Consider the following 13,988-nt stretch of genomic DNA (forward strand, 5'->3'; position numbering starts at 1 on the left):
GTCTGGCTTATCTAGGCCTTCCAGTGGCACACATTTTGAATCTGTCGGGATCCATATTTATTAATTGTATTATTATTTATACAAGCACAGCTCCTCTAACCGTCTTTGGCCATTGGAACACCATTTGAGCTTGTGCCCCTCCTCATTTAGAGAAATTCCACATGTCGGGAGAGGGACTCACCCCCTCCTCCCCCCCTCTGCCCCCGCCCCTGCTCTCCCCCTGTCCCTGTGTTGACTGGTGATGCTTGTTAGCATAGCTGCCATAGCTGCCATAGGCCCTCATCGCTGTGACTGCTCAGTCACAACCTATTACACTGAGGGGCCCAGGCTTTCTCACAACTGACACCAAATATTGGTTTTGCTGATAAATCCAGAAAAAAATGCCACATTAATGAAGGGAATAAACATGAGTGTTGGCAGAGGGGAGGAGAGGGAGGGAGGGAGGGGGGTGCTGGAGGGGTCCCTAAGGAGGAAACGTCTCTTGGGTGTAAGGATGTGTAACTATCACCCAACAGGGCATCGCACTTCTCAAAGCCCTCACAGCAAACCCTGGCTGGGTTGTACCATGGAGGCTAGGAGAGCAGGGGAGCATTCATTTAACATTTACCCAGCTCCGCTCCAACAGCAAGCCTTTAGGGTAATGTTAGGTCTTTTCATAAGTTACAAAGATGTAATTAGACAAATTAGCTCGGCAGACACTCTGGTTTGCTTTTTTTTTCTTCCGTTTTTTTTATGTCTGCATGTTGCCATGGTTGATAATTAGCACAGCTCTGAAATCACCGGCTGCACCCGAGGCTGTGCATCCGTAACCTGACAAACAGCAAACAGAGTAAATGAAGGATTATGTTTCCCCTGCAGGCTGGCTTGTTTTTACCTGGGTGTGAGAGGTTTGAATTCGCACCATTGCGTGCCAGTCTGTGCCCAATCTGTGTGGCCCGTGCGTGTCTTCTGTCTGCCTGCGTTTGTCCATTTATCAGGGCCAGGACTTTCACGTCCTCCCGAGCGGAGACAAAATATTCAAATCCAAAAACCGAGCTTGTTTTGCTCTCTCTCTCTCTCTCTCTCTCTCTTTCTCTCTCTCTCTCTCTCTCTCTCTCTCTCTCTCTCTCTCTCTCTCTCTGAGGCACAGACTCTCATTTGAGAGAAGAAAAAAGGCAATCACCTTTATGGCTCAATTCATCAGCCCCGTGGTCTACACGTCCGGGATCTCATGGCGTGAGTCACACGGCGAGACTTGATGAGGCATTTCCACATAGAGAGCTTGTCTTTCACTTTTAATGACTTGCCGTCGGTGATTTCCGTTGTAGAGCGGTGTTTTTATTAGCCCTTGAATAAATTCCTCGCTCTGGCTCAAGACGGTCTCTTTTTAAAATCGAGAGAGAAAGTCACTGAATGCCATCTCGCGAAAATGGCCTTGTGAAAACGGTAGATTCGCTTACTAAACGTACATCTGTTAAATACGACACGGTAGCCCCACTGTGTAGTTTATATTAAGTTGAGATGAGTAGTTTTTTACGTGTCCTACCGCAAACCATACTGACTGTGGGCCAAATGTAATATATCATTCGTTCGTTAAGTCTATTAATAGCCATAAATCACGCATGGAAATGCGGCCGCAACCTGCAATCGGTCTCTGTGGGGAGCCACGTAATCCGTGTCCTAATTGTCAAGGAAAGTCGGGCCAATGATCCGGACTGGCTGATTCGGGAAAAGCGGACGGATCGGGACAAAGCTCCGGCGTGAGTGGATAGCGGCACATCCACCTTTGTGGAGAGGGGAGATAAGGCTGGGCTCGGCAGGCTCGGCTGGGGATTGGAGGACAGAGACTCCCGGCCCTCAGGCCAAGCCCCGGCACAGATTAATGAGGACCTGCTCTCACCAAGGATTCTTCAGAGAGAGAGAGAGAGAGATGTGGGGTGGAGGTGGGGTGGAGGGGGGGGGGGGGGGACTGGGGGGGGGGGGGGGGGCTCAAAGACAACCTTGAAAGAAAAAAGAAAAAGAAAAACTCATTGCCATCTTGTTGTATTGCCAACGCCGTGAGCCAGGGTTTGTGAACAAAGAGGAATGTTTCCGGAAAAAGAGTATGAATTCTTAGTAGAGATAGCGCATCGGCCCTCATTCGGGCACTCCCGAGATAGGGGACTTATTTAGATACACTGTGCACCTTTGAAAAGAATCACCGTCTATGCGGGACCCAACGTTGGACAGACGATATTCAGCTGTTCGTTTTTTTAATCAATCCTCTTGCTTCGTCTTTCATTTTTCTATGTTGTTTGCCCCCCCCCCAAACCCCTCCACACTTACAATCCTATCCCTGGACCATGGGTATTGGATCGATATGACCATGCTGAAAAAGAAAGTTGTTATAGTTGGCACTCCTCGGTTGTCAGAGCTAGCTGAAGCTAATCGAGCCTTTGTCTTGTCTGTGGAAAGCCATCGTGGCCCCAGAGTGGTCTAGAGACGTTGGTTTTTTTTCCAGGGGGAGGCGGAGTCTCGAGATGAAAAATATGTTTAATTTCGAGTGTCAGAAAAAAGCTCTGGAGGAGACGAAGGCCCCATCCGTCCTCGGTGATGCCTTTAGATCCTTCTAATGGAATCTCTAGACTCTTCCTTCTTGGCACCGGGCTTGCCTGTGGCACTGGTAGGATCATTGGATTCCAGCTAATAACCAGTGTTAAGCCCCTGAGAAAGCCACCAATGAGATGGCGCCTCCCCGGGCTGTCTCGTTGGTGGTATGAAATCTCCGGCTACTTCCTCCGTCTCTCGTGAAGAGGAGTGATGTTCAAGCTCAATTCATGGGGCGGCTGTGGCTCAGCCGGTAGAGCCAGCATCTAACAATCGCATGGTCGGCAGCTCAGGCGGTTCAAACCCCCGGCTGGCCACGTGTCGAAGTGTCCTTGAGCAAGGCACTGAACCCCGAATTGCTCCAGGGTCGCCTTCTCTCTGAAGGCGAGGCACCCAGCATGGCAGTGGAACATAAAGACCTTAAGAGTAGCGCGCTAGTCACACCCACACACAGACACACACTCTCTCACACACACACACACACACACACTGACTGACTGACACATCCACCCACCACACCTCCGCCCGGATCTAATCAAGCAGAATAGCGAATCTTTAGAATTACTTAGGCTCTAATTTAGTAAAAAAAAAAAAAAAACTCTTCTTCCTCTCTCCGTCTGCGTAAATGAAAAACACATCCCTGTTGACACATTCCGGCGCGGCGCTTTTCTTAGCGAGAGAAGGGAAGTGGTAATGAACTGTGAACACACTGCGTCCTTCAATTTGGAGCAGAGGTATCACCCGTTTTCATGCCTTCACCGCCGAACACCATATTATTATTCTGTCGAGACACAGCTTGAAATTAACTTTGGCATTCCCCTCTTTCCCCTTTGTCAATACGCGACGTCTGAACGTCTGTTTACTTCATCTCTTTCTGCGTTTTCTCTACTTCTCACCTCAACGATGATAGCAAGCGATGTCACGCATCGTAATGATGTCATTGGGCGCTTTTCCCGTGTCCAAAATGTATTGATTTTGGTACTTTGTTGTTGTGGCCTAATCAGTGCTTTAACCCACACAGTGGAGTGTTAGCTTAGCTCTTTGTGTCTTATTCTGATATTTGGGCATCGAAGTGAGAGCCTCACATAACATCAATAGTCAATCCATCAATATACTATCACTACTATCTTTTTATTTTTTTATTTTATAAATGATCCACGCTTTCCATTGCAATTACCGTCACTGCGTTTCTGACGCACGCCCGATTGTTTCGATTCGAAATATATATTTTTTTGCACTGAAGACACAAAGACAGGCAGTCATTCTCATCCGGAGTGACGTCCACGCGTGGTCGTCCACGGTCTCCCCTCGGAGAGAAAAGCGCTCAATCATATTTCTGATATCTCGCCAGGAATCCGCAATAACTCCCTATTTTCATCCGCCTATGAGACGTGTGTGAGTGTGTATCAATCTTGTGTCATATTTAATACCAGGCCTTATCTGGAGAGAGACGACAAGCTCAGATGAGCCGGTCCCGCAATTACCTCAGTGTGAATAAACGGGTGGAAGAGAGAGACCGTTTACGCCGGGCTGATGAGCAACCCTGCTGTTTTCTTTACGCCCCCCCCCCCCCTTTTTTTTTTTTTCTCACCCCCCCCTCCACACACACACACACACACACACACACTTCTCTCCATTACCTCCCCCTCAGCATTCTCTCCACCCCCCATCCTTCGCCCCCCCTCACCCTTACATTGGAACACCTATAATTAGGTAGCACAAAGTAAAGTGCACAGGCATTTGTGGGGGGGGGGGGGGGGTTGGGATGTGCTCACAAAAGGAATGATCACAGTGTTTAGAGGATGTGTCTAACCACAGGCTGGGGCAATACATCACAAGCTGTTCCTGGCACACACACACATACACACACACACACACACACATACCCCCGCCCCTACCAACAACTCCGCCCCCACGCCCCCACCACCCTGCCACCCCCTCCGTGTCAGACACCCCCAGCGCCCTCTCAGCAGAAAGAGGAGCAGAGCCAGAGAGAGAGAGGGGCCGTAGGAGGGCCTTGGCGGCCTTCACACCTGGCAGCACAGGCGTCACCCCCACCCCCCCCACCCCACACCCCGCCCTGGGCACATGACAGCTCAGCTCCTGCCACTGGGCAGGTTCGGGTTAGGGACCCTCTCTGCTACTGTACTCTGCTCATTGTCCTGACTGGTTTTGACAATAGCACACAGTGGGGGGGAGGGGGAGGGCGGGAAGGAGGGAGGGACGGAGTCAGGGTGTGGGGGGGTTGATTTGTTTGTGTTTATTCCAAGCGGATGCCTATTTAAAAATGTCTGTGTCTTAGCAAAATAGTATCTAAGCGCTAGCTCGTACAGTACGGTACACCCACGCTGCTTTGCGTCGCGTGAACCTCGGAGCAAACACACACGGACACACACACACACACACACACACACACACACACACAAGCGTGTAGCCTCCAGTAGGCACGTCAGCACGCTCAGCCCACGCTCGTTTGTCGACATGTACGTGCGCGCGGCCCTTGTCAAACGCGGGGACAAAGGAGACAGTCGTCAGTACTCTGAGAAGTACAGGACGCAGCGAGAGAGGCTCTGGAGAGCGGGGGAGGGGTGGCAGTGGAAGGGTTAATCCGATACGGTGATGTCTGATCCTCAGAGCGAGCGGCAGCTGGAGTCGGAGAGGGAGATGTGTAGAAGACGACGGTAATTGAAACGAAACCGAGTCCCAGTTTTCGCGGCGCCATACACCGTCCGGAGGCAACAACAACGTGACTGGTACAGCAACACGTTTATTAACAGGCCTTGGCCTCCTGCCAGGCCTAAGTGTTGCTATTTATCATCAGCCATCATTTCCCTGACAAGGCCGTCAGGAGTCATGAGATCATGTCGTAATGGGTATTCGTGGCTCTGGTAGTTCAGGATGGCGGAGGCATGCTACATACCACATTAGTGATCTAATGGCTATATCTGGTGTAGTTATTCCACGGATGGTTTTATTGATTTTTTTTTTATTCCGGTACGTGAATACCACTGTAGAGTGGTTGTGGTTCCATGTGCTCCTGGGCCTCGTAAAAACCCAGCTTCCCCACCAGACTAGACCCCCCCAGCAGTACGCCTACCGCAAGAACAGGTCTATAGACCCTAGAGGAATAGCGGCCTCAACACACAGCCTTGAGGCACGCCAGTGTTCAGGGTCAGTAGACTTGGATACTGTACATAAACTACCTCACTGTACATAGCTCATAACTGTACATAAACTACCTCACTGTACATAGCTCATAACTGTACATAGTTCATAATAGTACATAGTTCATAATAGTACATAGCTCATAACTGTACATAGCTCATAACTGTTCATAGCTCATCACTGTACATAGCTCATAACTGTACATAGCTCATAATAGTACATAGCTCATAACTGTACATAGCTCATCACTGTACATAGCCCATAACTGTACATAGCTCATCACTGTACATAGCTCATCACTGTACATAGCCCATAACTGTACATAGCTCATAACTGTACATAGCTCGTAACAGTACATAGTTCATAACTGTACATAGCTCATAACTGTACATAGCTCATAATAGTACATAGCTCATCACTGTACATAGCTCATAACTGTACATAGCCCATAACTGTACATAGCTCATAACTGTACATAGCTCATCACTGTACATAGCTCATAACTGTAAATACCTCTAAACTACACTGATGTTTACAATACTACCTCTGCACATACTGTATACTACATAGTTACCTATCACTACCATTCTTGTTCTATTTATATCATGCCCTTATATCCCACTCATATTGCACTTTTGGTTGGATGCTAAACTGCATTTCATTGTATAGTACTTGTCCCCTGCGATTACATAAAGTTGAATCTAATCTAATCATGTGTCGTTGTTTTGAACAGTGCTGGCTCGCCAGTAAGTAACGCCAGGCCCCAACACAGCTGAGCCAAAGTCTGTTCCCACATACTCTGATGTAGGATATTGCACACGGTGCTTCATAAGCCTGGAAAAAACGACTCAAACCTGGCCTTTAGTGGGAGTGAGTTCATACACAGTAACGTATTGGTCATAGTCATATGTCATTTTGTCAGTGTTTGTCCAGATGTGGCTCTGATATTGATATGGCTTTTCATATTTCCTATAATAGTCAGATCTTCCTCATAATATCGTCATATTAACAGCACACTGACAGCACTTGTAACAGCCTGTTCATACAATGTTGTAACTAGCGGACAAAGTTGCTAACCGGGTATCGGGGCAACTTAAGGTTATCTCTCCACGCCGGCCAGTCCTAGCTCGTTGATAAGGTTTGATATTGCTGTTCCGTTCTGTGGAGGATGTCTTTTATTGAGCTAGTCTTATTTGGGGCGTTTCATTTCATGTGGGAAGAACAATCTCTCTTCCCGGGATTGAACTCAATTCAATTTAACAGCACAGCAGCTCAATGGGAGTGTTTTTTTTTTGCAGAGCTCAAATTTCTTAGACTGAGAATGAAAAGTAGAAATAGTGTTTGTGAACGTATAACAAATAATACGAACCAGTGCTTTGTTGTACAGTACTGTAAGTGTATGTATATATAATCCCCTAATGGAAAATATTCTATCTCATATCCATAATTGTGTTTGCAACCATGGATTCAAGTGATATAGCAGAGAAAGTGGCTGAAAATGTGTTTATTTGGTTTGTACTACAAAGCATTAAGTTTAGTGCAAATCCAGCACATACGATGCAGCTTCCACACCATCTCTCATGTGAAGAATAGTGGTAGCTGCATCATACTATGGTATGTTTGTCACCGGCAGGGACTGGATCAAGAGAATTATGAAATTTGCTGAGTTGGTAGTAACATCCTAATCTACACAAAGATATTAATTCCAAAATTACATAAACTATTATCCTTGCATTAATATGTTACTCAATTAAACTTATTGAGTGATTTGTTGATGACAATTTTGAATTTTTGCTACATTTCAATAAAAACTGAAAAAATGTAGGTGTTTTTGAAAACTTTTGACCGGTATACTGTATATACATATACATATTCTTTATTTATCCCCTAATCACCATTCTGGTAGGCTCTGCATTTCACCTGCAATCAAGTCCTGAGCAATTATCCACTTGTTCTTCAGGCCTTGTTCCACAGACACATCTCTTCCCTCGTTTTGCTTGAGTGTGTTTGGTATCCTCGGCACCATGTGATCAAAAGGACAGGATATGAATAATAATATGAATAATACCTCCAACAATCATAGGCTTCTGTACGTGTGACGAGCCATAAATAACACAATTACCATACATTTCCAGTACTAAGTCTAACATATGGCTTTAAATGCTTGTCAAACCCCATGTAATTACTACTGTTTTGAGCCAATTGTGTACCTTTGTGAATTCCCCAGAGTGTGCTATAGATAGGATCATTATTGGGTTTTAATATCACTGCAGACATTAGGCTACATTACAGCTCCGTGATGAAGCCGCAGCAGAACTCACAATTCCTGTCAGCTACTGAAACGAATAATGGCGTTGTAAGATAATTCATATGGTGGTGGAAGGTTTAAATGCTATTTTATCTCCTTTTTTTGTTCTATTCAGTTGGTAATACACGCTGTGTGTGTGTGTGTGTGTGTGTGTGTGTGTGTGTGTGTGTGTGTGTGTGTGTGTGTGTGTCTGTGTGTGTGTGTGTGCATGGGTGTGTGTGTGTGTGTGTGTGTGTGTATTTGTGCGTGGGTGTGTGTGCGTGTGTGTATTTGTGTGTGTGTGTACGTGTGTGTGTGTGTGTGTGTGTGTGTGTGTATTTGTGCGTGTGTGTGTGTGTGTGCACGTGCACGCTATGTTCGGTGTTTATATACCAGCTGAGTCCTGGGTGTTTTGTTCAGTGTGTTGGTGTTGTGTCTGTGCACGGGCGGTTCACAGAGGCCCCCAGGTCACCCTGCCCTCCCTCTGACTCCATCCGCACATTCAGACACAGCCAGACACCGTCACGTGTGTCCCCCCCCCCCCCGCCTCACCACAGATGGAAATCATTATTTGATTCTTAACTCCAAAGGAAATCATTTCATATCACAAAAGCAAATTACCAGCCTTCCAAATATTTAGAGAATGGAGACCAGCTTTCGAGTCGTCGTCCTCGTCACTGCCGCCCCCCCCCCCACACTCCCTCCCCGCTTCCTGTTCGGAAACTCTAATTTGGGATTTAAACAAAGCTGCAAAAAAGGAAAATAAACGACGGCCCTGTTGACCTCCCCTGTGACCTCGAGGCCAGACAGCGCGGGGAGGGGGGGGGGGGTTGGCGGCGATTATGGAAGTGTGCACTTTGATTTTCGGAGTGTGCTCTCCGCAGGACGCCGTATGTCAAACAAGGACCCGGGCCCTCAAGGAAGAGGAAGCGGACCCTCTACGGCACTCTGCGTGTGACTGCCGACGCAGCACTCGACAAAACGACTTGTGACGGATGGGGAACTGCCCAGAAGATCTGTTCCTGTTCCTCTTGGCCTGCTACAGACAAGCAGAACACCCGAGGCTTCCAAGACCGCTGAGTCGTCTGCCTTCAGCTGAGAGGCGAGAGGACATGACTCTGGGATAAAAGGAAGGGGGGGGGGGGGGGGGGGGACGTCTCTTATGACCAGATCTCTGACGTCTTGGCCCCAGATCCCAACTGCCACAGAGAGCCATAAGCTCTTACCTGTGGAGATGGGCCTCCACCGGCCGATTCATCACTCTTTTCACTTGGAAGGATAGAAGAAAACATTTCATTTTATTTCACACCTGATTGTTGCTCTTCCCCCGACCCCCCCGCCCCATCCATCTGACACCTTTTGACCTCGCCGATCTTTGATTACCCCGGAGAGAAGTGGTTCCTTTGAAAGAAATGTCCTTGAGCTGTTTTCCGCCTATCTTCACTACACATCTGTGCCGAGCGTTGTCAGCTTTGTCCCTCCTGTATCCAGGCCCTCTCGTCCTCCCCCTCTCCCTCTCTCCATCACTCCCTCCCTCCCTTTCTCCTTCTCTCTTATCCACACTGCATCATCAAAACAGCTGGGCGTCTGTTTGTGGTACGCTCATAATCGCACCCGGGTAATTAAGAGCTTTCCGCTAAATGATAGCTTTGCTCGGCTTCTCAGATGTTCCCTAACAAGGCGGCCTACAAAGGTGTGAGTGTAGCGCATTCATCATTGTCATCTGGGGCTAATTACTGGGCTATAAATCACAACAGTGACCCGGGCGAGCCTTTTCAACTGGGAGGAACACGTCAGAGTTAAGGTGGATCGGTCCAAATAGTACCGCAACGCGACACGGGTGGTTCCTCTAGATTTGTCACATCCTCAATGACAAGTGTCGATATGCTCGTGCACCATGAAATTCATTTGCATTTATCTTCTCTTTTTTTTGCATCGAGATGTTTGAATTGATCATTGATAGTAGTGTCATGTTCAAACGTTTTCCTTTTTTTCCCTGACAACCTATATAATGATGTAAAACAAAGTGCACCAGCTATCATCTTGTACGTCACAGAGCACAGGCGATACAGTGTCCTACCCTGACTTTTTTTTATTTTATTTTTTACAACGATACAGAGATGAAGTTAGCATTATGGAAGATTTATGCTGCCTTTCAAGCATCCTTCATTTCCACTTACTTACAAGATCAAGCAATCCTCTGGCCAGTCTATAAAACCTTGCAGCTTACTTCTCTTTAATTAAATGCCACTCGTAATGCTTGGGGGTGCCTGTGTCTGCGGCTAGCCTAGTGCCTTTAAAAACCAGGAGCCACCTTTAGTGCAGCGCAGTGTGTCTGCAGATCAGCTGCACCCAGGGGAGAGAGACCAGGCATCCATCTTAACAAGGTCACACCGTTTGATTTTTAATATAACGGTCAATGCTCGGCCCGCTGTCCTCCTTTGAAATATTAGCGCTCATTAATGATGCGGAGGCCCACCATGGCCCCCTCTCCTCCCCAACACCACCCCCCTCCCTCCCTCCCTCCTCCCGGCAGAGGACCATTGGTTGCACAGGGGTGGGCGGAATCCGATCCGTGGCAGAGAGCTCCGTTTCCAACCGGCTGGCCAAATGCCCGTTTTATTGGGCAGCTTTACGGCATTCATTATGCGCACTTAACAGCCGCAGTAATTCTCCCCGAGATGGGGTGGGGAAGCGAGACGATTAGCTGTTGGCCTAAACTTGGGTGCCTGCGCTGTTGACCTTTTGTTTCGGACATGAAAGATGTCTCCTGTGCATGCAGAGATTTCTGATTCTCACTTTGACTGGTCTTGGCAGGGTTTTATTAGCTTTTCTCTCTCTCTCTCTCTCTCTCTCTCTCTCTCTCTCTCTCTCTCTCTCTCTCTCTCTCTCTCTCTCTCTCTCTCTCTCTTCTCCCCCTCCCAAGCATGTTTCATTTCAGCATGTCTGTTTCACTTGCCAGATTGTATCTAATCAGGATGCGATGGGAAAAGATAAGAACACAACTTATTGCGGATGGAATCACGAATTGAATCCAAACAATTTGAAATGGCAATTTCCGAGCTCTGACCAATTTTCTTTTGCAAGGTCTTTGGGAGGTATTATCACGTGTACTCCATATTTAAGATCCTCTTTTCTTTGTGAGTTTTCTTCTTTCTTCCCAATACAATAGTTTTCCTTGGGTCTCTGCGATTGAAAGATTCACTCAGATTGCTACATCAGAGAGCTGCAACAGAGAGGCAAAGAGGGTCAAGGCCAAAAAACGACTTCTACTCCCACGCAAAAATGCTGAATGAGAAGTGGAAGGGTTTTTTAACTTTCTGTGTTTCAAATTGTTTTCGCTTCCCACTCAGTTTAATGCTTCGCAGGAGAAACACAACCTCTTCTCTTCCTGGTTCCCTCTCCCCTGTGAGGAGGGGCGTGAAGCCTTCTCCGTCCAGATACGGGGCCCCGGCGGTGGAACACATTCTAACAGCTCCCCTGGTCAGAGAGCACAGCCCGGGGTAACAGCCTCTGTCACGGGGAATCAGCCTCGTAAATTTGGGGAAAGTGACCCCATAAAGTGAGCTTGACCTCCGGGTTGCAGGAGGCAGAATGGGCCACGGGCCATTAAGTTCACACACAGCGTCAGGATCAAATTCACATGCTGCTTCTGCTGCTGCTGCTGCTGCTGCTGGCACTACGGAGGAATCGCTGCCCCCCCCCCACCCCGCGCCCCCCCCCCACCCCGAAAAACGTCAGCAGATCTGTCCCAGGGCAACGATGCACTCAAACCTTCAACGTAGCTTTTCTTTTTATTGACATTCCTTCAGGCTGCTGGAAACCGACATCCATCCACCCTTCCTCCTTCTCTTACGACATAGATGCACATACTGTAGGTGGGTGTGAAGAGTGGAGGCGTCCAACAGCGGTTGCCGCCGTCCAAGAATCCGTGCCCAGTTTCTCCATTAATAGCAGCGCATAGGCATCACCAGATCATTTTACAGGCACACATGTCATCATCACATGCTGCTTGTATTATGCGAAAAAAATCAATCTCCATGCACAGTTTTTCTTTTTTAAATGGTAAGAGGAGAATAAAAAAAATGTGTGCTTATTTCCCAGACACGTCAATGAAAGAAAAACACAGCAGTCCAGCAAACAAAATATTTGTATTCATTGTTGTTTTGATATCGATGTGTTTTTCACTGCGAGAGCCCTGCTTAGATTACCGAAAGAAAGAGTTGTGTTCTTGCGTGAAACTAATGTGCATAGTACAGTGCAGGGGACTGCAGGGAATCCGAAAGAGAGGAATTGTTTATTGTGTGGTAATCTATTTTCAGTGCGATTCTGGAAATTGTCTTTCAGTTTTGTTTCTCGCAGACTACAAAGATGACATTTTTGGGGTACTTTCATGCATCGAATTCTCCTAATTGCAAAAAAAAAAAAATCCTCCTTTTGTAGTCTTTTTGAAAAACAAATCTCAGCGGTTTGTGAAGTTAAAAGTCTCTGCGGTTTCCTCAAGGCCCAGAAGGGTTAAACATGGCTTGCATCCCCTGCTCTGGAGGTTTCTTTTAAGTGCCCACTTAAGGTCTCTTTTGTGGTTCCAGATGTTTTGTGTAGCTATTTATTTAGCTTGTAAACAGGCCGCCAAAAGCGCTCGACATAATGATGGAGAGGGGAACCGCGATGACATTGTTGCGGGGCCTTACAAAAGATGGCTGCATGCTTAATGTGATTTAGTGCTGGCGGGAGCCTTTATCGCCTCCGAGAGGGAGGTTTCCAGATTGAAATGCAAATCTTAACATTTTGGAATTCATTAGGGGCAACACAGCCTATGCAACAACCAAATAAAATGGGGGCGGATGACTGGGGGGGGGGGGCTTTGGAAAAGAATGGAAAGAAATGAGGCTGACCTCCTCTGACTTTGTTCTTCTTATCCAAATGTCTTCACCCCCCACTTCCCCGCCATATGTTTTTATTCGAATACCGAGGTGAAGATAGTTGTTTTTCTGGCCAGTTCACTTTTATTTTCCCGGTAATGAACAGGTGGTTTCTCTCCTGTTACTCTCTAATGATGGAGGCAGTGAGAACATCTGTTGTTATCACACATTCGCACCTATAGATGAAGGCATTACTGCACCTGCAACCACCGGCAATGAGATGTTAATCATTATTGTAAACTTTGTGTGCACTCCGATCCGAAAGTTCTAACTTGGAACTCTTCACTCTGAAACGTAAACCAACTTTTTGTGTAAGTGAGAAGTTTTCCAGGAACTAAAGAAGTCAGGGGCTTGATGCACAAGGTTGCCACTGTTGTCAAGATGAATGCTTTTTAAAAAGCATTTTTCTCCATCTCTATTTCTCACTCATTATCACATACAAACAAAGCAAGAAAAGACATTCGCTCACACGCACACACACACACACGCACACACACACACACACACACACACACACACACCTCACTGACTTATGGCAAAACCTGATCTCTATCTCCCACACACACTTCCCTGGAGAATTGATTAAAATCAGAGACATAGACCTTGAACATTGCTGCTTTTGTCTGAGCAAACAAAGGCTGCCGGTAATTGGATTCACATTGAGAGAAGTATTTAAAACATTCTGGTAACTAGCACAAGCTGTGGGCCCGCCGTGGTCCTGCCAGCGCGCCCTTTTGTTCCAGAGAGTTTGCGACTCACCCACCTTTATGGGCCCAGCCCTGCTCCGATAGAGCCCAGCTATGTTAAAGAGCTCCTATTTAACCTCCGAGAACGTTATTATGAGAAATCTGTCATTCAAGACAAGGTTCAGACTCCTTTAACCTTGCTTTTTCTCCTCGCGGAACGCTTAAACGCACCATTTACCCTCCTTCAGTTGGACAGACACAAAGTGTTTAGTCCAATCATTTCTTGAAAGGGGTCCACCGTTTAATGCGTTTTATGTCTCGGTGGAACTTTTAGATGAAAAGAAGTGCCGTGCAATAAAAGGA

This window comes from Nansenia antarctica (genome assembly GCF_963989245.1).
Source record: "Nansenia antarctica genome assembly, chromosome: 5".
In the NCBI taxonomy this organism is placed as follows: Eukaryota; Metazoa; Chordata; class Actinopteri; order Argentiniformes; family Microstomatidae; genus Nansenia; species Nansenia antarctica.